This window comes from Oncorhynchus mykiss, chromosome 25 (assembly GCF_057628025.1).
Source record: "Oncorhynchus mykiss isolate SJ-2025 chromosome 25, ASM5762802v1, whole genome shotgun sequence".
NCBI lineage: Eukaryota > Metazoa > Chordata > Actinopteri > Salmoniformes > Salmonidae > Oncorhynchus > Oncorhynchus mykiss.
This window is the reverse complement of record NC_143046.1, coordinates 59550283-59572373: the sequence shown is the minus strand read 5'-3', so window position 1 is coordinate 59572373 and position 22091 is coordinate 59550283. Positions and strand designations below refer to the sequence as shown.

General features: G+C 41.8%; 1 protein-coding gene and 1 long non-coding RNA gene across 8 annotated transcripts in view; one reads left to right on the top strand and one right to left on the bottom strand.

Annotated features, from left to right (window-relative positions):
* Positions 1-1532: 1532 nt before the first annotated feature.
* Positions 1533-8533, bottom strand: LOC149972076 (uncharacterized). Its single transcript, XR_016491911.1, has 2 exons — positions 8039-8533; positions 1533-2096 (listed from the first exon to the last, which is right to left on the bottom strand). It is a non-coding gene; the product is annotated as an uncharacterized LOC149972076 (long non-coding RNA).
* The window catches only part of LOC110505383 (myelin transcription factor 1-like protein), a 144257-nt gene continuing 129721 nt past the window's right edge, over positions 7556-22091 (top strand). For 6 of the 7 annotated variants that reach the window (XR_016491910.1, XM_090220651.1, XM_090220650.1 and 3 more), the window contains exon 1: positions 8546-8761. The gene's annotated coding sequence lies outside the window, so the exon portion shown is untranslated. Of the gene's footprint in view, positions 8169-8545; positions 8762-22091 lie in introns of those variants that run through there. The other variant, XM_036962448.2, reaches the window with a different exon arrangement.

Genomic DNA, 22091 nt, shown 5'->3' with positions numbered 1-22091 from the left:
GATGAACTGCAGAGATCTACAGCTGAGGTGGGAGACTCTGTCCATAGGACAACAATCAGTCGTATATTGCACAAAGCTGACCTTTATGGAAGAGTGGCAAGAAGAAAGCCATTTCTTAAAGATATCCATAAAAAGTGTTGTTTAAAGTTGGCCACAAGCCACCTGGGAGACACACCAAACATGTGGAAGAAGGTGCTCTGGTCAGATGAAACCAAAATTTAACTTTTTGGCAACAATGCAAGACGTTATGTTTGGCGTAAAAGCAACACAGCTCATCACCCTGAACACAACATCCCCACTGTCAAACATGGTGGTGGCAGCATCATGGTTTGGGCCTGCTTTTCTTCAGCAGGGACAGGGAAGATGGTTAAAATTGATGGGAAGATGGATGGAGCCAAATACAGGACCATTCTGGAAGAAAACCTGATGGAGTCTGCAAAAGACCTGAGACTGGGACGGAGATTTGTCTTCCAACAAGACAATGATCCAAAACATAAAGCAAAATCTACAATGGAATGGTTCAAAAATAAACATATCCAGGTGTTAGAATGGCCAAGTCAAAGTCCAGACCTGAATCCAATCGAGAATCTGTGGAAAGAACTGAAAACTGCTGTTCACAAATGCTCTCCATCCAACCTCACTGAGCTCGAGCTGTTTTGCAAGGAGGAATGGGAAAGAAATTCAGTCTCTCGATGTGCAAAACTGATAGAGACATACCCCAAGCGAATTACAGCTGTAATCGCAGCAAAAGGTGGCGCTACAAAGTATTAACTTAAGGGGGCTGAATAATTTTGCACGCCCAATTTTTCAGTTTTTGATTTGTTAAAAAAGTTTGAAATATCCAATAAATGTCGTTCCACTTCATGATTGTGTCCCACTTGTTGTTGATTCTTCACAAAAAAATATTATATATATATACATATAAGTTTTATAGCTTCATGTTTGAAGCCTGAAATGTGGCAAAAGGTCGCAAAGTTCAAGGGGGCCGAATACTTTCGCAAGGCACTGTATCTAGCTAGGTAGTCAGTTAGTAACTCACTAGCTAGATTGACGACCCATCCAGCTAGCTATGAACTAACGTTACACAACAAGCTAGGTAGCAAGCTGTATGATTATCTGTCACAAAAAAACAAGCTTCTTACTGATGTTGCAAGCTGCCCTGACTAACAGATAGTTATCTAGCAAGCTAGTGAGTTAGCTACATGGATTGACGACCCACCTAGCTAGCTAACGTCAGCTAGCTATTGCTACTGTTGTTTGACACTGGTTGTTATTATTGTTGTATAAGTCAGGGCATATTTAGCACTGTAAGGTGGTTGCTACCTAAAAATAAGTATTTGTAAAAGTAACATTAAGTAGCTTACCCGTTGTTAGGTTCGTAGTAGCAAGCAATAGTGCTGCGAATGCGATAACTGAATCTGGCAAATCCAACAATTGACCTTTGAGCAAGCCAAACATATTCCTTCTATCCCCAGGGCAGAGTTGCCCTAGGAACAAAATTGACAGCACTCTGGTTGAAATACAGTAATCAAATCAAATCAAATGTATTTATATAGCCCTTCTTACATCAGCTGATATCTCAAAATGCTGAACAGAAACCCAGCCTAAAACCCCAAACAGCAAGCAATGCAGGTGAGTAAGCACTGTGCTAGGAAAAACTCCCTAGAAAGGCCAAAACCTAGGAAGAAACCTAGAGAGGAACCAGGCTATGAGGGGTGGCCAGTCCTCTTCTGACTGTGCCGGGTGGAGATTATAACAGAACATGGCCAAGATGTTCAAATGTTCATAAATGACCAGCATGGTCAAATAATAATAATCACAGTAGTTGTCGAGGGTGCAGCAGGTCAGCACCTCAGGAGTAAATGTCAGTTGGCTTTTCATAGCCGATCATTAAGAGTATCTCTACCGCTCCTGCTGTCTCTAGAGAGTTGAAAACAGCAGGTCTGGGACAGGTAGCATGTCCGGTGAACAGGTCAGGGTTCCATAGCTGCAGGCAGAACAGTTGAGACTGGACCAGCAGCACGGCCAGGTGGACTGGGGACAGCAAGGAGTCATCATGTCAGGTAGTCCTGAGGCATGGTCCTAGTGCTCAGGTCCTCCGAGAGAGAGAGAGAAAGAAAGAGAGAATTAGAGAGAGCATATTAAATTCACACAGGACACCGGATAAGACAGGAAAAGTACTCCAGATATAACAAACTGACCCTAGCCCCCCGGCACATAAACTACTGCAGCATAAAATACTGGAGGCTGAGACAGGAGGGATCAGGAGACACTGTGGCCCCATCCGATGATACACCCGGACAGGGCCAAACAGGAAGGATATAACCCCACCCCAAGGGGGGGCGCCAACCCAGACAGGAAGATCACGTCAGTGACTCAACCCACTCAAGTGACGCACCCCTCCTAGGGACGGCATGAAAGAGCACCAGTAAGCCAGTGACTCAGTCTCTGTAATAGGGTTAGAGGCAGAGAATCCCAGTGGAGAGAGAGGAACCGGCCAGGCAGAGATAGCAAGGGTGGTTTGTTGCTCCAGAGCCTTTCAGTTCACCTTCACACTCCTGGGCCAGACTACACTCAATCATATGACCCACTGAAGAGATAGATGAGTCTTCAGTAAAGACTTAAAGGTTGAGACCGAGTCTGCGTCTCTCACATGGGTAGGCAGAGCATTCCATAAAAATGGAGCTCTATAGGAGAAAGCCCTGCCTCCAGCTGTTTGATTAGAAATTCTAGGGACAATTAGGAGGCCTGCGTCTTGTGACCTTAGCGTACGTTTAGGTATGTACGGCAGTACCAAATCGTAAAGATAGGTACGAGCAAGCCCATGTAATGCTTTGTAGGTTAGTAGTAAAACCTTGAAATCAGCCCTTGCCTTAACAGGAAGCCATTGTAGGGAGGCTAGCACTGGAGTAATATGATCAAATATTTTGAAGTTTAACTGAAGTTAATTTAGTGCTTTGTCCAGGTAGCCGGAAAGTAGAGCATTGCAGTAGTCTAACCTAGAAGTAACAAAAGCATGGATTAATTTTTCTGCATCATTTTTGGACAGAAAGTTTCTGATTTTTGCAGTGTTACGTAGATGGAAAAAAGCTGTCCTTGAAACAGTTTTGATATGTTCTTCAAAAGAGAGATCAGGGTCCAGAGTAACACCGAGGTCCTTCACAGTTTTATTTGAGACGACTGTACAACCATTAAGATTAATTGTCTCTTTGTTTCTTGGGACCTAGAACAAGCATCTCTGTTTTGTCAGAGTTTAAAAGTAGAAAGTTTGCAGCCATCCACTTCCTTATGTCTGAAACACAGGCTTCTAGCGAGGGCAATTTTGGGGCTTCTGTAACGGTTTTCCTCCTCTTCTGAGGAGGAGTATGAAGGATAGGACCAATGCGCAGCGTGGTAAGTGTTCATGTTATAATTTATTAAACTGAACACAAAAATAACAAAGGAGAAACCACGACAAAACCAAAACAGTCCGATTAGGTGACAAAAACACAAAGCAGGAAACAACTACCCACAAATCATAGTGGGAAAACAGGCTGCCTAAGTATGGTTCTCAATCAGAGACAACGAAAAACAGCTGCCTCTGATTGGGAACCATACCAGGCCAAACACAGAAATACAAAAACATAGAACAACACATAGAATGCCCACCCCAACTCACGCCCTGACCAAACTGAAATAGAGACATAAAAAAAGAACTAAGGTCAGGACTTGACAGCTTCACTATGTTTCATTGACAGTACCAGTCAAAAGTTTATACATACCTACTCATTCAATAGTTTTTCTTAATTTTGACTATTTTCTACATAATAGTGAAGATATCAAAACTGTGAAATAACACATATGGAATCATGTAGTAACCAAAAAAGTGTAAACAAGTCCAAATATATTTTATTTTTGAGATTCTTCAAAGTAGCCACCCTTTTCCTTGATAACAGCTTTGCACACTTCGGCATCCTCTCAACCAGCTTCATGAGGAATGCTTTTCCAACAGTCTTGAAGGAGTTCCCACATATGCAGATCTCTTGTTGGCTGTTTATCCTTCGCTCTGCAGTCCAACTCATCCAAAACCACCTAAATTGGGTTGAGGTCGGGTGATTGTGGAGGCCAGGTCATCTGATGCAGCACTCCATCACTCTCCTTCTTGATCAAATAGCCCTTACACAGCCTGGAAGTGTGTTTTGGGTCATTTGGACTCATCAGACCAAAGGACAGATTTTACCGGTCTAATGTCCATTGCACGTATTTCTTGACCCAAGCAAGTCTCTTCTTATTGGTGTCCTTTAGTAGTGGTTTCTTTGCAGCAATTCAGCCATGAAGGCCTGATTCACGCAGTCTCCTCTGAACAGTTGATGTTGAGATGTCTCTGTTACTTGAACTCTGTGAAGCATTTATTTGGGCTGCAATCTGAGGCTGGTAACTCTAATGAACGTATCCTCTGCATCAGAGGTAATTCTGGGTTTTCCTTTCCTGAGAGCCAGTTACATCATAGTTCTTGGTGGTTTTGTGACTGCACTTGAAGAAACTTTCAAAGTTCTTGAAATTTTCCAGATTGAATGACCTTCATTTATCTTTGCTTATTTGAGCTGTTCTCACCATAATAGAGACTTGGTCTTTTCCCACCCCTTCCATGTCACAACACAACTGATTGGCTCAAATGCATTTAGAAGGAAATAAATTTCACAAATTAACTTTTAACAAGGCACACCTGTTAATTGAAATGCATTCCAGGTGACAACCTCATGAAGCTGGTTGAGAGAATGCCAAAGTGTGCAAAGCTGTCATCAAGGCAAAGGGTGGCTACTTTGAAGAATCTCAAATATAAAATACATTATTATTTATTAGTTATTTCATAGTTTTGATGTCTTCACTATTATTCTACAATATAGAAAATATTAAAAATAAAGAAAAACCCTTGAATGAGTAGGTGTGTTCAAACTTTTGACTGGTACTGTATGCTACATTTAATTGCATTTTTAGAGGGAAAAATCTGTCTGTTTTCAGTAGGAACTCTGTAATTGATGGGTGACCCCCGTAAAATCGTTCTTTTGGTCAATATTGTGAACAAATACTATAATCACTGTTCTGCAACATACACTTAAACAATTTGAGTATTTGCTGTGCTATATCTGAGTGATAAGGTTTGCATTATACATGTTTTATGTTCTAAATCTAGAAAACATGCCAAAATACTAACGAAATTAGCCCTGAAGTATTTAATAGTGATACAGTATAAAACCAAAAAAATAGATATGTTTGAAGATTTGTATTACATATTTGAATAATATAACAACCAAGGCTTTTAAACAATTGTTGGACAATAACTGTAAAAAAATAAAATGCCTTTTATGGTGTCTGATGGAGTTGACATAAATCCAGTTAGTTGCACTTCATGACAAAATGTTTTGGGGGAGGTTGTTCCTTGACTGATACTTCGGTCTATCAAAACATATATTTCAAATGTTGATAATATTAAGACAACTATTTGAGACTGTCCCTTCTTTCAAGAATCCCTGAGCTCTAAAAACAGCCTTGACCTTGCAGAGGCCCGCTTAACTGGGCTACGCCACTGACCATGCCCTTTAGGGAACTGCAATATTAATTTATCACTGGGGTTATTTCCGGTTTGGGGTTTTATTTTCATTTATTGAACTGTTTTTTGGAGGCTAGGTGTGCTGTTCACAACTTGACCTACTTTTGGGGGGATTAATTGGGCTACTTCGTCTAGCACAACACCCACCCTGTCCCGTTAGAGTAAGAATTAGGGGATATCCGCCACTTCTTTTCTGATGGAGGCGCTTTCGCCGTCACTGGGCTCCGTTAATTACTCTCTCTTCGGCTTTCCACGGCCCGTTCTGACATTTGACTGCTGCTAATTTGCTGATTAATCTCATTAACGTGATTACGGGAGGGATTTGGGTCCAGCTGCCTTTGTGCGCGTGAAATCTACTGGCTCGGGTTTGACTGTTACTCCACTCGTCTCACCCGCTCAAGTCTCCAGCTCTATCCCGCCTCTCGTGTGTGTGCTGTCCGCTATTTCTTTCTCGTCCTCCTCTTACCATCATTCCACGGCTTGAGTTTGACGTGGTGATTTGCCGCAGGTTTCTCCCTCGTATTCCCTTCTGTTCTTTTCAGCACCTGGAGCTGTCTGCCGCCGCCTCCTGTCTCTGGTGAGAGGGACTTACTGCGACGTGAGAGGGAACTACTGTACAGCCTACAGTACCCGGGAATACTGAAATGCACGGGTCACTAGGAGAAAGATCTCCTTATCTGACAGCAAAGCACACAATCTACCAATTATAACCTACAACTCAATGACGAGATGCTGGTTAACTGTCCTCAATTTGAAGCTTTCACTAGCCTCCAGCGCACGGAAGGGGTTGAAAATATAAAGCTGTTGGTTGCTTTATAAATTAATTTAAACATTCATGATTTGATCTGATGATTTTCTTATTATTTCAGTCAAATAAATTGTTATTTTTAAAACACACATTATTTTAAATTTTTGTTTATTTGTTTATGACCCCTGACTGCAAAGTAAATTAATTGTGCTTGATTGGCATTAACATACCCAAATACGAATTTGAAATGATAATACTGAGTCCCCTCAGGGCTCCCATGTCCCAATCCACTGGAGTACTTATCATGCCTAGTCACTCACTGCTAGCCTGGCAGCATTACTAAAGAAAGCTCTCTGCTTGTTGATTCTACTAAATGTATGATTTGTTAATTGTTATTTTGGTGATCAAAACAGAATATTAGATTAATCTATCATACTGTAGATAGGCTATACTCAAAGAGCAAAATATTTAGTATGTTTTCTTATTTTCTCTTGTCCTCGTGTATTTTCCTAAAACTATTCTTTTGAATATGAACAATGTAAAGATTGGTGGAAAAAAAATGAATGGAATAATATCCAGCCTATGTTCTCTCGTGGTATTACCACTCTGTTGTTGTCCCAAGCTACACTCTTAGAAAAAAAGGTGCTTTGAACCTAAAAGGGTTCTTCGGCTGTCCCCATAGGAGGACCCTTTGAAGAATCAATTTTGGTTCCAGGTAGAACCCTTTTGAGATCCATGTAGATCCCTTTCCACAGAGGGTCTTACATGGAGCCCAAAGGAGTTCTGCATGGAAGCGAAAAGGGTTCTACCTGGAACCATAAAGGGTTCTCCTATGGGGACAGCCGAAGAACCCTTTAGGAATCCTTTTTACTAATAGCTACTTTGGCAATTCATTCAAACTCACCAGTCGAATTAGCACTTCTGCCGGTATGAAATGAATCTCATTTCTAATCTAATTATGGTGATGTCTCAGGGACCAAATTAGCATACCTTCATTTGCATATCTGGGTAAATATGAAAATTCATGTACTGTTATTCACTTTTCATTCACACAAGAGTGGCTATGAATGTCAGCACTCTACGACAGGACATGATTATACTGTAAATATGTCCTCGGTTTGGGCCAATAGGTTCTCCTGACTCCCTGTATTGGCTGAGAACAAGGCTAGCCTGCTTCCCAAGTGATTTATCTTGTCTCCTCCACCATGCTGCTGCTCAACATAGTTCATTTTAAAGCCCAGCCTGGAAAACAGCCTTAATTAACTGTGTGAACTACAATTCAGCAGCCTTCCTCTATATTCTACCATCTTACTGCTCAAGGTTCCCCTTACAGCTGAACCACAGACTTGTCCCCCCCTCCCTCCCTCCCTCCTGAGACCCAGGGCCCGTGGGAAGAACTGACGCTGGGAGCAGACAGTCTGCAATCCTGAATAGTTGTAGGAGCGAGAGAGAGGCAGAAAGAGAAAGAGAGAGAGAGAGAGAGTAGTAGAGCTAGATTGTGGGAGAGGTAGAGAAACAGGGATACATGTTCTACTCATATACATACATATACAGAGAGCGAGAGCGAGAGAACAAATTCAGGCTGGAACAGAGAGAAGTGACAGTATTTTTAGTCTTCCTCAACCCTTTCTTTCTCTTCCCAGCAAGCACACGCTCTCACACATACATACACTCACAGACGCACACTTGCTTTAGGGTACCAGGCGGCTTGGCGTTCTTCTTTGATGTTTTTGGTATTCATCAATCTCGGTACGGTGTGCTGTGCCGTGTGCGTCTCACAGGGTGAGGAGTCTGTCTGCGTGGATGTCTGAGGATGCCAGTAACACTACGGTAAGCCACACACTTCTCCTTCTCTCCCTTCTCTTCTGTTCTCTCCTTTGCTGCAGTCCCTCCGTCACAGTGGGGTAGCTAGCCCCTGCCATGCATGTCCTTTGCTTCTCTTTTCCCCTCTCTCTCTCTCTGTCTGCCACTCCACTCTTTCTTCCGCTGTCTCTCCTCTCGGCTGTGCACTCTCACCATCGTTTCCTTCCCTGCCTCTCCTCCCTCCATCTCTTTCTCGCCCCTTCGCTTTGCCTCATTGGTGCTGCCCTCATTCCTTTTTTTCCATTAATCTCCAGGCCCATTGGTCGTCTGCCTTCAACCATTTATCTCTTCTCCTCCTTCCCTCTCCCTTGCTCGGTCTCTTCCCTCTCCTCTCTCTCTCCCTTGTTCCCTTGTCTCCAGCCGACTCTCAAGTCATAAAAATTATTTGCATACAGGAGGAGAGGAGAAGTTTGTAGGGAGCACTATGAGTGTATGAGGGGAAAAGAACGAGTGAGAGAAAAAGAGAAGTAGAGAGAGAGAAAGAAAGAGAGCAAAAAAGAAAGGAGGACAGACTTACTGGAGCATAAAAAAGTTTGAGAGAAGACTGCATTTTGAGACTGGTGGGTTACTCTTCTTTCCTTCTTCGTGTGAGCACTTTGGCTTCTGTCAATATTAAGTGAGTTTGATAGGAGTAAATTGTCAAAAGAGACTTATAGCTATAAAATTGAGAGGAGGATATTTGTTAGGTAGGATAGTGAACTATGCAGTATTACAAAAATCCCCTTCCTTGAAATGCTTGAGTTTCAGGTATTACAGATATTTTATAGATATTTTGAATATTTATAGAAATATGTGTACTCTCTGCATAATGTGCTTTGGTTTGGAAGCCATGATGCCAAGCTTTGTTTAGCTAAGTTGTTTGATTGAATGGCAAGTACAGTGTTGCACTGCTTTTGGATATTTTTAACTTTTGGCTGGATTTTGATATAGTTGATATTCACTTTTTATTTCGTTGCAGATATTGTTTTGCCCTTTGACTGCTCTATATTGTTATAATTCTATAGCATACAGCTAACTTTGAAAGGAAATGTTACATTTCAGAGGCAGTGTTGCATTGTTTTGAATCCACACAAATGGCTAACTAATAATAACAAATGGGAGACATACGCTCTGCTTGTAATGAATGGGTTGTCCCTCAACATTATGCAGTTTATGGGAATAAGTTGTTTGGTGGTACAAAGCTTTCCGTACTTTAACTCCAGTCTTTTTCTATTATGCTATTTTTATTTTGGCAAAATCAGTGTGTTGTCTTGTTGTTAGAAATCTTCCTAAAATTACATATGATGTATTACATTATTATATTTAAATGCACAATACTATTAATTCTCATATAAACGCACACTGGCAAGAAGTTCCTGTTCTCGTGACTTAGCCACAACTGTCCGGGCTCACGAAGTCCCACACACACATTCACAGACACACACACGCACACGCACACACACACACACCAGACTGTTCACACATACGTCCCTGTCCTTTTGGGCTCAATTCCTCCTACACACCTTCTCTGGCTCGCATGTGGGAAAACAACATGCTGATGTATAGTCTGGGCTGGTGATCTCCACCATGGCACAGAGCAGAAGGCTGAAGCGCTGCAATCTGTTTATCAGGGTGAAGAAAACAGACCTTAACAACAAAGCTCTGAGAGAAAATGAACTGTCAGTCCTATTTTTGTTCGACGGATGTTCTAACAACAATTGCCTTTTGTTTTTGAATAATGAAGAAAGTGATAATTATGTCTACAAATGTCTGTAAATGTAGAAATGGGAATCTAATGGGTTCCAGAGAAAAGTAGTGTTTTCTTGTCATTGCTTGTCATTGTGAGGAGACCTGCCGCATGTTGAAAGGATGTTCTGGAGAATTTTCAGGTTACTGGATGAGAAAGGAAAGGTATTGCTTATCATGAGACCGTGTTCAGTGTGATGGTTTGTGTGCAGAGGTGGGTAGGGTTCTTTATAGATGTAATCTCTTACAGTTACTAGTTACAGTACCTGTCCAATATTGTAATCAGTAACGCAACTTTTTGATGACCCAAACTCATTAACATATTTGGATTACTTTCAGTATTTTTTAAATTTACTTTCCCTTTAAGAGGCATTAGAAGAAGAAAGAAGGATCCTTTAAACACGTGGTGTGTCATCATAGTGATCTCTGACTTGTGGTCAGACTCGCTCAGGTGGAGCAAACTTAAACGTGCGCCTTTTTTCAACGCTGAATTGAATGTCATTGGGGAAACAGAAAGGTGACATAATGTATCCATTCTGAATTTAAAAGTAATCCAAGAAGTAATCATCTCATTTTTCAAAAGTTAGTGTAATCTGATTACAATGTGTAATCAGTTACTACCCAACCCTGTACGAGAGAGAGTGAGAGCGAGAGCGAGAGCGAGAGAGAGAGAGAGAGAGCGAGAGCGAGAGCGAGAGCGAGAGCGAGAGCGAGAGCGAGAGAGAGAGAGAGAGATATAAAGACTGTATGTCTCACTGCGGTGCCTAACGTGCTTTGCTGTGCAGGATGAGGACAGTGAGACAGCCAAATGTGATTAAATTATAGAGGGATGGCACGCTCCCTGGCTCTCAGTGTAACCATTTCCCCGGGAACCCCCTCCCTTTATCCAATTAAATTAAATTCAAGGGGCTTTATTGGCATGGGAAACATATGTTAACGTTGCCAAAGCAAGTGAAGTAGATAATATACAAAAGTGAAATAAACAATACAAATTAACAGTAAACATTACACTCACAGAAGTTCCAAAAGACTAAAGACATTACAAATGTCATATATGTACAGTTGAAGTCGGAAGATTACATACACTTAGGCTAATCAAACAAAATAATGCATTTAAATTGTTATAGTTCAACTTCTTCAGTTGGCTATAGAACGTAGTCATTGCTGAATGTACAGTTGAAGTCGTAAGTTTACATATACTTAGGTTGGAGTCCTTAAAACTCGTTTTTCAACCACTTCACAGATTTCTGGTTAGGACATCAACTTTGTGCATGACACAAGTAATCTTTCCAACAATTGTTGACAGACATATTATTTCACTTATAACAATTCCAGTGGGTCAGAAGTTTACATACACTAAGTTGACTGTGCTTTTAAACAGCTTAGAAAATTCCAGAAAATGATGTCATAGCTTTAGAAGCTTCTGATAGGCTAATTGACATCATTTGAGTCAATTGGAGGTGTACCTGTGGATGTATTTCAAGGCCTACCTTCAAACTCAGTGCCTCTTTGCTTGACATCATGGGAAAATCCAATTCCAAACGCCAGAAGGTACCACATTCATCTGTACAAACAAGAGTACGCAAGTATAAACACATAGGACCACGCAGCCGTCATACCACTAAGGAAGGAGACGCATTCTGTCTCCTAGAAATTAACATACTGTGGTGCGAAAAGTGCAAATCAATCCCTGAACAACAGCAAATGACCTTGTGAAGATTCTGGAGGAAACAGGTACAAAAGCATCTATATCCACAGTAAAACGAGTCCTATATCGACATAACCTGAAAGGCCACTCAGCAAGGAAGAAGCCACTGCTCCAAAACTGCCAGAAAAAAAAACAGACTATGTTTTTGCAACTGCACGTGGGGACAAAGATCGTAATTTGGGGAGAAATGTCCTCTGGTCTGCTGAAACAAAAATAGATCTGTTTGGCCATAATGACCATCGTTATGTTCAGAGAGAAAAGGGGGATGCTTGCATGCAAGCTGAAGAACACCATCCCAACTGTGAAGCATGGGGGTGGCAGCATCATGTTGTGGGGGTGCTTTGCTGCAGGATGGACTGGTGCACTGCAGGAGGGACAGCGTGTGCAAGCAAAGAGGCATACAAACCTGAGGCAGGTACCTGGCCATCACAAAGCCCTGACCTCAATCCCATAGAAAAATTTGGGGCAGAACTGAAAAAGCTTGTGCGAGCAAGGAGGACTACAAACCTGACTCAGGTACACCAGCTCTGTCAGGAGGAATGGGCCAAAATTCACCCAACTTATTGTGGGAAGCTTGTGGAAGGCTACCTGAAACCTTTGACCCAAGTTAAACAATTTAAAGGCAATTCTACCAAATACTAATTCAGTTTATATAAACTTCTGACCAACTGGGAATGTGATGAAAGAAATAAAAGCTGAAATCATTCTCTCCACTATTATTCTGACATTTCACATTCTTAAAATAAATGGTGATCCTACCTGACCTAAGACAGGGAATTGTTACTAGGATTAAATGGAGTTTAAATGTATTTGGCTAAGGTGTATGTAAACATCAGACTTCCACTGTATATATACCGTGTTGATAACGATGTACAAATGGTTAAAGTTGCCAAAGGGAAAATAAATAAGCATTAATATTGGTTATATTTACAATGGTGTTTGTTCTTCACTGGTTGCCCTTTTCTTGTGATAACAGGTCTATTAACAGGTATTTCACCCAGTAGACTTGTGAGTTTATCAAAATCGGGTTTGTTTTCGAATTCTTTTGTGGGTCTGTGTAATCTGAGGGAAATATGTGTCTCCAATATCCATCCCTTTATGCAGCGGTCCTCTTATTCATTCACCCTCAGCATCTCAAGGATCCCACAAAATCAGAACAGTCTCTGGAGGCCAGACAGAAAGTCAGTGGGATTTGAAAATATACCGGGTCACTTTCGGCAACATTACTGTGTCGGCCGTGTGGCCGATATGTAAGCTTGTTAAATATCGGTGATACTATCAAGAGCAGTGTGTGGTTTCCTTCTTCCTTCGGCCACATCACTGTGAAATTACAGGACATGGAAGTGTTGAGGTTCTTATCTTAAGTGCTGAGGTTCTTATCAAGAACATTTGTTTGGATTCAAAAAGTAATTAAGAAAGTTTGCTTTTAATCAATTTTGAATAATCAATTTATTTATTTAAATACCATTGATGTCTATTTCTTCCTGATAATAACATTGCTTTTGTTGATTGAGTGCTGTTGGAGTGTCTGGATAAAATAATAGGTTTCGTTGATTAAAGGTCCGCTATCGTGGGCAGAGCGTATTAGTGCCATAAAAATTATACTTTCTTTACTGACTTCTTACAAAACAACATCTGCACAGAATAACCTCTGAACCGTTGTTAGCAGTTTCTATATTTCTATTCCTGGTAGCTGGGAAAGTAATTATGTATCTCTACAATAATGACTGTATCACTCCAGTGGGTTGAAACTGAAACACATGTCCAAGACATGCATCTTTAATTCTTTACACCATATTGTGTGTGTGGGGTAGTGTGTATGTGCGTGCATGCGTCCTTGCCTGTGTATGTGTCTAAGGATCTCCAGGCTTGCGTGTGAGTAGCATGTCCCCACCTCTCAGCAGACTAATGAATGAGCATTAGGCCTCATGGGAATTCTATAAATGCTAAACCTACTGGGTCATATAGCTACACGTTAGCCTGTCTGTGCTGGGTTAAAGATGATAGCATGACTAAGGTAATGTTAGCTTGTCTGAGGTCAGTAGAAGGAGGTCACACAGCCAAACTAATATCATTCTTTGTGCTGGGTAGTTGGGTCACATAGCAACACGCTAGCTAGGACTGCCTGGCTGGGCTGTGGGACAGTGGATGCACACTGACTATTTTAATGGAACTGTTCTTTAAATGTATTTTTATTTAACTGGGTCATGGGTCATGGGTCACGCCAGTTAGCCTGTCTGTGCAAGGGTTAACAGGCATTACCCACCTAGTGGGCACAGACGTTCATTCAACATCTATTCCACATTGGTTCAACATAATGTGGTTGAAATGACGTAGAAACAACGATAATTCAACCAATGTGTGCCGAGTGGGCAGGGATTGTGATGAATAAACAACTCCCTGTCATCCCCCAAACAGCATCCAGGATCCAAACTGTTTTATAATCTGTTACATTCACTGATAAAATTGATTCTTAATTCGATCGTTGAGATATTTTATATTAAAATATAACGTTACTCTGCAAATGATGGTCCTCAAGAGCTTTAGAAGGTGATTTGGTGGTCCCCTGAATAGAAAAGGGTGGGAACCACAGCTATAGGGCGTTATAAGTCTGCTAGCATGACTGTGTGCAAATGTTAGATTGTCTAATGTGGTGGAGGAGGTTAGTATGACTGTGTGCAAACTGTCACCCTAACAAAGTGAGATTGGCTGTAGCTAACATTCCACTCATTGCCACTCCTTGTCATTGCCAAAGAGACTGGCCTTTCAACAATCTTCAAATTTGAACATTCTGTCATTAATGACCTCGGGGAGATCGGAGGATTTGATCACAGCTATCATCCAATCATAATGTTAATGCAAATTAGACTGATAGGAACACTTTGTAACTTAATACATACATTTGATTGGAAACATTCTAACATTGGGCATTCTGATGTAATACATTTAATTGTAAACATAAATTTTGGGAGCAGGGAGAACAGAGGATTCCCGTTTATTGCAATACTGTGTCTTCAGAAAGCCACACCCCTTTACTCTTTCCACATTTTGTTGTGTTACAGCCTGAATTAACATTTTATTACATTTAGATTTGGTGTCACACACAATACCCCATAATGTCACAGTGACATTTTGTAGCTAGAACATTTTTGAAATGAATAAAAAATGTCAAGCTGAAATGTCTTGAGTCAATAAGTATTCAACCCCTTTGTTATGGCAAGCCTAAATAAGTTCAGGAGTAGAAATGTGCTTAACAAATCACATAATAAGTTGCATGGACTCATTCCATGTTCAATAATAGTGGTTAACATGATTTTTGAATGACTACCCCATATCTGTACCCCACACATACACTTATTGGATGGTGTATCAATACACCCAGTCACTACAAAGATACAGGCATCCTTCCTAACTCAGTTGCCGGAGAGACAGGAAACTGCTCAGGGATTTCACCATGAGGCCAATGGGGATTTAAAACATTTACAGAGTTTAATGGCAGTGATATGAGAAAACTGAGGATGGATCAAAAACATTGTAGTTACTCCACAATACTGACCTAAATGACAGTGTGAAAAGAAGCCTGTACAGAATAAAAATATTCCAAAACATGTATCGTTTGCAACAGTAATACTGCAACAAAAATAGCTAAGAAATAGAGCGTTATGTTTGGGGAAAATGCAACACAACACATCACTTAGTACAACTCTTCATGTTTTCAAGCATGGTGGTGGCTGCATCATGTTATGGGTATGCTTGTCATCGGCAAGGACCAGGGAGTTTTTTAGGATACAAATAAACGGAATACAGCTATAAGCACAGGCAAAATCCTAGAGGAAAACCTGGTTCTGTTTGCTTACCACAGACACTGGAAGACCAAATAGCCTTTCAGCAGGACAATAACCAAAAACACAAGGCCAAATCTACACTGGAGTTGCTTACCAAGACAACATTGAATGTTCCTGAGTTGCCTAGTTACAGTTTTAACTTAAATCACCTTGAAAATCTATGGCAAGACTTGAAAATGGCTATCTAGAAATGATCAACAATCATCTTGCCAGAGCTTGAAGAATTTTTAAAATAATAATCAGCAAATATTGTACAATCCATGTGTGCAAAGCTCTTAGAGACTTACCCCAAAACACTCACAGCTGTAATCGTTGCCAAAGGTGCTTCTACAAAGTATTGACTAAGGGGTGTGAATACTTATGTCAATTAAATATTTCTGTATTTAATTTCCAATAAATTAGCAAATATTTCAAAAATAATGTGTGTGTAGATGGGTGATAATTTTTTATTTTTTATTTTTTCAATCCATTTTGAATTCAGGCTGTAACCCAACAAAATCCTTTCTGAAGGCACTGCATATATATTTTTAATTGCTCAAAATAAGTGACCAAACTACTATATATTGCCACTTCTGGGACAAGCATTGGGCTAGGAGAATGGTTTAAGAGCTTTAAAGGAATACAGAGGATGGAAGAGAGAGAGGTTAGTGGGGGATGCCAGCGGAGATGCATGAATTGTGTAAGAAGGGAACAGGGATGGTGTGTAAATTAGAAGTGAATTCATAGGCTGGGCTATTATGCCTAATCCACCATCCGCATGCTAGCCTATATATTAGGCCTAGTTTACTACTGTGAATTTAGGCGACCACTACCTGTGCTATGCAAGCTCTGACGCACGTTTTGTGCCAATTAATTGAAATTGAGCTTTGCGACATTTTAATTAAATGTGCAATAAAAATGATAGTGCCTAGGCCTATTTAATGAAACTCTCACAAAGCAGGGAATCCCCATTCCCCACTGAGCTATTTGTTTGGAAATGGCAAGTTCACTTTCTCATCCATAAGCGTATATCAAGTGCAAGTGCGTAGTCCAGCAGCTCACCTCAGCATGATGAGGGGCCTTTTCATTAGGAGGGACGTCTAACATTTCCTAAGTTTAAGTGTTAGACCTATGGGGACGCCTATACGTTTGTCAGTCAAGCATAAGTGATCGTTGTAGCCTTTTATCGTCTAGACACAATGTTGAAATATTTCCACGCCCACAATAGAAACCACCAGGATTCCGTCACATAGGCCTACTCAATTCAATGAAAAAACCATCAAGAATTACAGGGGACAGTTTGGACAAGTGGATCCGGTGCAAATCCGACATCCTCTGGAATAGGCCACGTGCTGATATTTCTCTGGAAGGCGGCACATGCTAATTACACAATGTCTATAGTTGTACTAGAGCGGTCACATGACAGTGTGTCTGTCTGATTGTGAGTTAATGAATAAGGTCCTGGATGAGGGTGTTCCTACCTGTAGAACGTGTTTACCCCAGGCCACCCAAGGGCCTATCTACACCGCCCAGGAGAGGATCACACAATCCCCCTGTGGAGACAGATAAACAAGCTTACAGCTAGCTAGCCCCCTCAGAGCACCGCCCATGACACAGTATCTGACGCACACTGTATTTATAAACTACATATACTGTACATCAGAATGATGAGGGATGGAGGTTTATGCTTATGATGATTCATAACCAGGATAAAATCAATTAGGCCGTGGTCTGGATAATTTTAAACAGTTGAATTATGACTATGTCCACTCGTAAACCACTGGCTGGATGTTGAAGAGACATTGATGTGCTCTTGCGATCACTGAATGTTGTGGTTCGGCTGGTTTTGTGATAGGATAAATCCAAGGTAAATTCTGTCAATACTGGTCCTTCAGTGATGTGAGAAAGTGGGCTCTAGTGTGCCTCACTGGTTCATGCCAGGTTTCTGTAAGGCTTAAGAGTCAATGTGCTGATGAGTGAGTCCACCAAACTTCCCCACATATGGATAGTTGGTTGTAAAATCTTATTAGAGTGCCAGATTAAGCTAGCAGATTACTAATACCTATCCAATCATTGGAGATTTTACCAGAGGTGCCTAGAGGAATAGGACTATGGGTGTTGATTTGGAATTGGTCATCTGTCTAAGAACACATTACCTCGCTATCCTCTCCTCTCCAGCCCTTTCCTCTCTGGGACGGAAGCGACCCTATAGCAGCCCCACGTCTCCTGGCTTTCTGGGGGGAAACATGATGTATTTCCTGGAGGGCAGGCCAATTAAAAACCAATCAGGCCTGTTGGAGCGTGTGCAGGGTAATGGGAAAGCCAGGAGAGCGGAGGAGCTCAGTGATTAATGGACACTTTCACCTTGTGGCACAACAAGTCCCCACGGGCATTCATCACCTGGGACACCACTCACCTAATCAGGGCTGGGCTGGCACCCAGCACCCACGACCATCCAACGTTGTCACTACCAGACACATCTGCATGAGTTACACTGGCTGTGGCTGGCTGATAATGCAGTGGATAGGAGCTGGATTGGTCACATTCCTCCTGGGTTATGTTTTCAGAGCGTTAGCCAGCACAAATTCAAGCCAACGAAGGTATTAGCAGTGCGAGGGCTGTTCCATTTCAGGAGCTGCACTGACCTATTTCACACAAGCAGACAGACAGGCAGGCAGGCGTAAATAAGAATTTTCATAACCTGGTTTGGCCTTCTACCGTTAAGTAAACAAACGCAGCTCAGAGAACTTAAAAAAAGTGCATAGGGGCCTGCGGTTAAGCCTGTTAACTTCATAATATCATTATGATCAATCCGATATCTGAGTGTTGTCACTGATGGTAATCAATTATACGTGTTTAAGTTGATCATAATCAGTATTTAGCTTGCTTTGCTAACAGAGGACCGACCAAATGGTGGGACAGCATTTTTTAATATTTGTCCCTGTAAGCCTCACCTGTAGTGTTTTCTCTATTCCCCCGTCCTTCCACCTACACATACCTTCTGAGAGCGAGGCAACCGTGTGACTTTGTGAGAGAGAGAGGCATCGCTAAAATATCTCAGACATGCTAATCCCAGCGTGCCTGCTGGCTTTTTTTTAACCTCTTCCTATTAGGTGTCTGTTACACTTGAGGTGCGTGCTTCTGTCACTTGAAAGAAAGAGGGAAGAGGAAAAAAAAATAAAAAATGTGGAAAATGAAGGGAGAAGGTAATCCCCCCTACCTCGTGCTTGGCTGGGGGAAAGCGGTGCGACATTGGAAAACGATTAGAAGACGCCAATCCATTATTCATTAGTTAGATTGGGGAGGGCGCCCGCTCCTTATGTGTGTCTGGTCTTCAAATCGGATTTGTCGGTTTTGATCACTGTAAAATCTCCCAGTTGCGCGGTGGCAATATTGGGCGAATATTACACTGTCTAATGGGTAATTGATAATGGCAAGTGACACCAGATGGGATGAATGGACAGATTGTGGGAGGAGGAGGCATGGAGGGGGAAGAAGGAATGACTGTTGAATATGGCTGTGCATGTAGTGGATACATGCATGGATTCTTTTCTTATTTGATTTAACCTTTACCTCCATCAAACAATCCATGAATCTCTTCCAAGGGAGACCTGGCCAATGAGGCAGCTTCAGTATAAAACTTAGGAGGACTATGTTACATGCAGAACATACAATCAAAACAGCCCTCGAACAATTATGGAAAAAGTGAAAAGTCATGCAGACTTTACTGGGTCATTATTGTAAAAGAGAATGTGTTCCCAATGATGTTCCTTCTTAAATAGATGCCAAACAAATACATTTAATTTTGTGTATGCGAAAATTCAAAACTAGAGCTGCTGCTGCTTCTGCTGTGTGTGTGTGTGTCTGGACTGTTGGATGTGACGGTGTTTGAGTCATTGTGTGTCTGAGGGTGGCCTGGCCCCAGCCTTCGGCTCCGGTTCAGAGGATAGCAGCAAATGAGAGGTGTCACAGGATGACAGGACAGGAGCGCTCACTAGCCTCCTTAGGAATGACAGGCTCATCCCAACACAGCTTCATAACACACACACACACACACACACACACACACACACACACACACACACACACACATACACACACACACACACACACACACACAGCTCAGATCAATAGTACAGTAGCAGGTTCTAGACAGGGAGCCATTGTTTGGCCAACATATGTTTTAATGATTTGGGTTCAATTTGACCACTTACTACCTGCCTCGACTAGACAAATCAAACTCTGAACTGAGGAATGCTGCTATGTTTGTTTCAGACAACAATTGGCGTGCACTTATTTTTGATGATGTGTCAAAACTCCCTTTGAAGTGGTGAGATTGGGCTGGTAAGAATAAGCGATCGATTTGTTTTCAAGCCACTTTTTGGAGCCCTTCATGGGGGAAGACAGCTGCAGTTTAAAGAAACAAATGTATCGGTAAACCCAGCGCAGACAGGTTCCACTGAACAACACACAATCATGCACTCTCTTCAAAAAAAGACAAGGTGATTTCTTAGTTAGAAGCTTAGAAACTATATCTGGCTGAATGAGATACGACCAAATGTATCCAAACAAACAAACCCATTGTTATGGAACTACACTTCAATAATCCTGTTTCGACTGTTTACTGTTATAATGAGTACATTATTGCAGAGATGTGAATGGTTAGCCACTTGTGATGTTGAACTGATAAACCTTTGTTTCAACCCTACAACAAGGCCACACATGATGAAAAAACACCTATATAACAATCAGAGCAGGTGTGCTGTTGTCAGGATTGCCACTGGTTACATTAACACGTCCCTAACAGGGCAGAGTGTGGTTGACCCTTTAGCGACGTTAGCCTACACATGCTAGTGTGAAGAGTGTGACTGGTGTGGAGACAAAGAACAACATTTACCTGTCATCCAGTGGAGGCTGCTGAGGGGAGGAGGGCTCATAATAATGTCTGGAGAGGTGTTTAATTGGCTGGGATGGTGTGAATGGAATGGTTTCCAAACGTATTTTATACAGTACCATTCAATTCCCTCCATTTCAGCAATTACTATGAGCCGTCCTCCCCTCAGCAGCCTCCACTGCTGTCATCAGACTACAGTATATTCCAATACATTGTTGGAGCTGGAGGAATGGAACCAGCAGCGTTGCAGTTCTTGACACACTCAAACCAGTGGCCTGGCACCGACTACCATACCCAGTTCAAAGGCACTTGTCTTACCCACTCACCCTCTCAATGGCACACATGCACAATCCATGTCGCAGTTGTCTCAAGGCTTAAACATCATTTAACCTGTCTCCTGCCTTTCATCTACACTGACATCAATAAGGGATCATAGCTTTCACCTGGATTTACCTGCTCAGTCTAAGTCATGGAAAGAGCAGATCTTCCTAATGTTTTGTGCACTCAATGTATACAAAACAGTTTTTACAATTGACTATTTGGCAAAGTGAGGAGGTTGGATGTAGTCTATAAACTCAGCCTATAGTACACTTACTTCCTCATAGATTATACGTGATGCCTTGTATTGGATAACCCGACATTTTCTACAGACATGCACACACACAAACAAACACACTCACAGACAGAGATAGACAGATCGAGACAGATATAGAGAGAGCCAGAGAGAGGGGGAGGGAGAGAAAGACACACAGAGAGGGAGGGAGAGAAAGAGTGTGTTGGTTGGGATTGGAAGAGTGCTAGAGGACAGATACAGCTCCTCAAAGTAGGGCAGTTCCACCTGGTACCTGGGGGCCTCACCCACATCCCCAGAAACCGCTGACACGACACCACCAGGGCCCCTCTCAAGCCCTCTGTCTCTTTCTCATACCTCCCTCCCCTACTTCTCCACCCCTCTGTCTCTGTCTCCTTCTCTCTACCTCCCTCCACTCTCTATATCTTTCTGTATTCACATCTCTATCCTTTTACAACTCTCTCTTTCTCTCTTCCTATGCCATATGTGCTCTCTCTCTTCATTTCCTCTCCTTCCATGTGCTCCCCATCCTCCCATTCCCAAACGAAACCTGCCGATACTTTCCCTAATGCTTCCACTTAAACATGAAGCAAATTGTTAGGAAGGATCTCATTTCACATAAGTCTCACCTCTTTGCTCATAATGCCAAACAAATTATTCCTTTCATAGATTCAGTGTATATAAATCCACCCAGAGTAGGCCTACACTGCTACAGTCTTCTCTTCTTTTTTTTTTACCACGGTCTCTGTTTCATCCCAAAAGAAGGTACTGCCCCACTCTTGTAGTGACCTCATTTTCCCGCTTGGCCCAGAGTTTTCTGATGTGAGCCGTTTTAAAATAGCTCTGTACAGCAAAGCGTGGCAAGCTCATTTCCATCTTGCATAACAGACTCTACATTCCTTTGCTCTGCCTCGCTGCCATTAAGATGCTACACTGAATATCACCCTTTAGACACAAAACAGGAAATACTACAAATACACACCACAAAAACACCAACATCTATATACAAACCTATATCACATTTTCAGTTTAGCATACATGACACTTCGTGTCTGTTTTGAGTATCAGTAGGTCTCTATAGCCTATACTGCCACTTATTTTATTCCGTTTCCTCAGGGATAATGAGCGTCCATATTTCAGAAAATCATTATTTCACTCATTGCTGTGC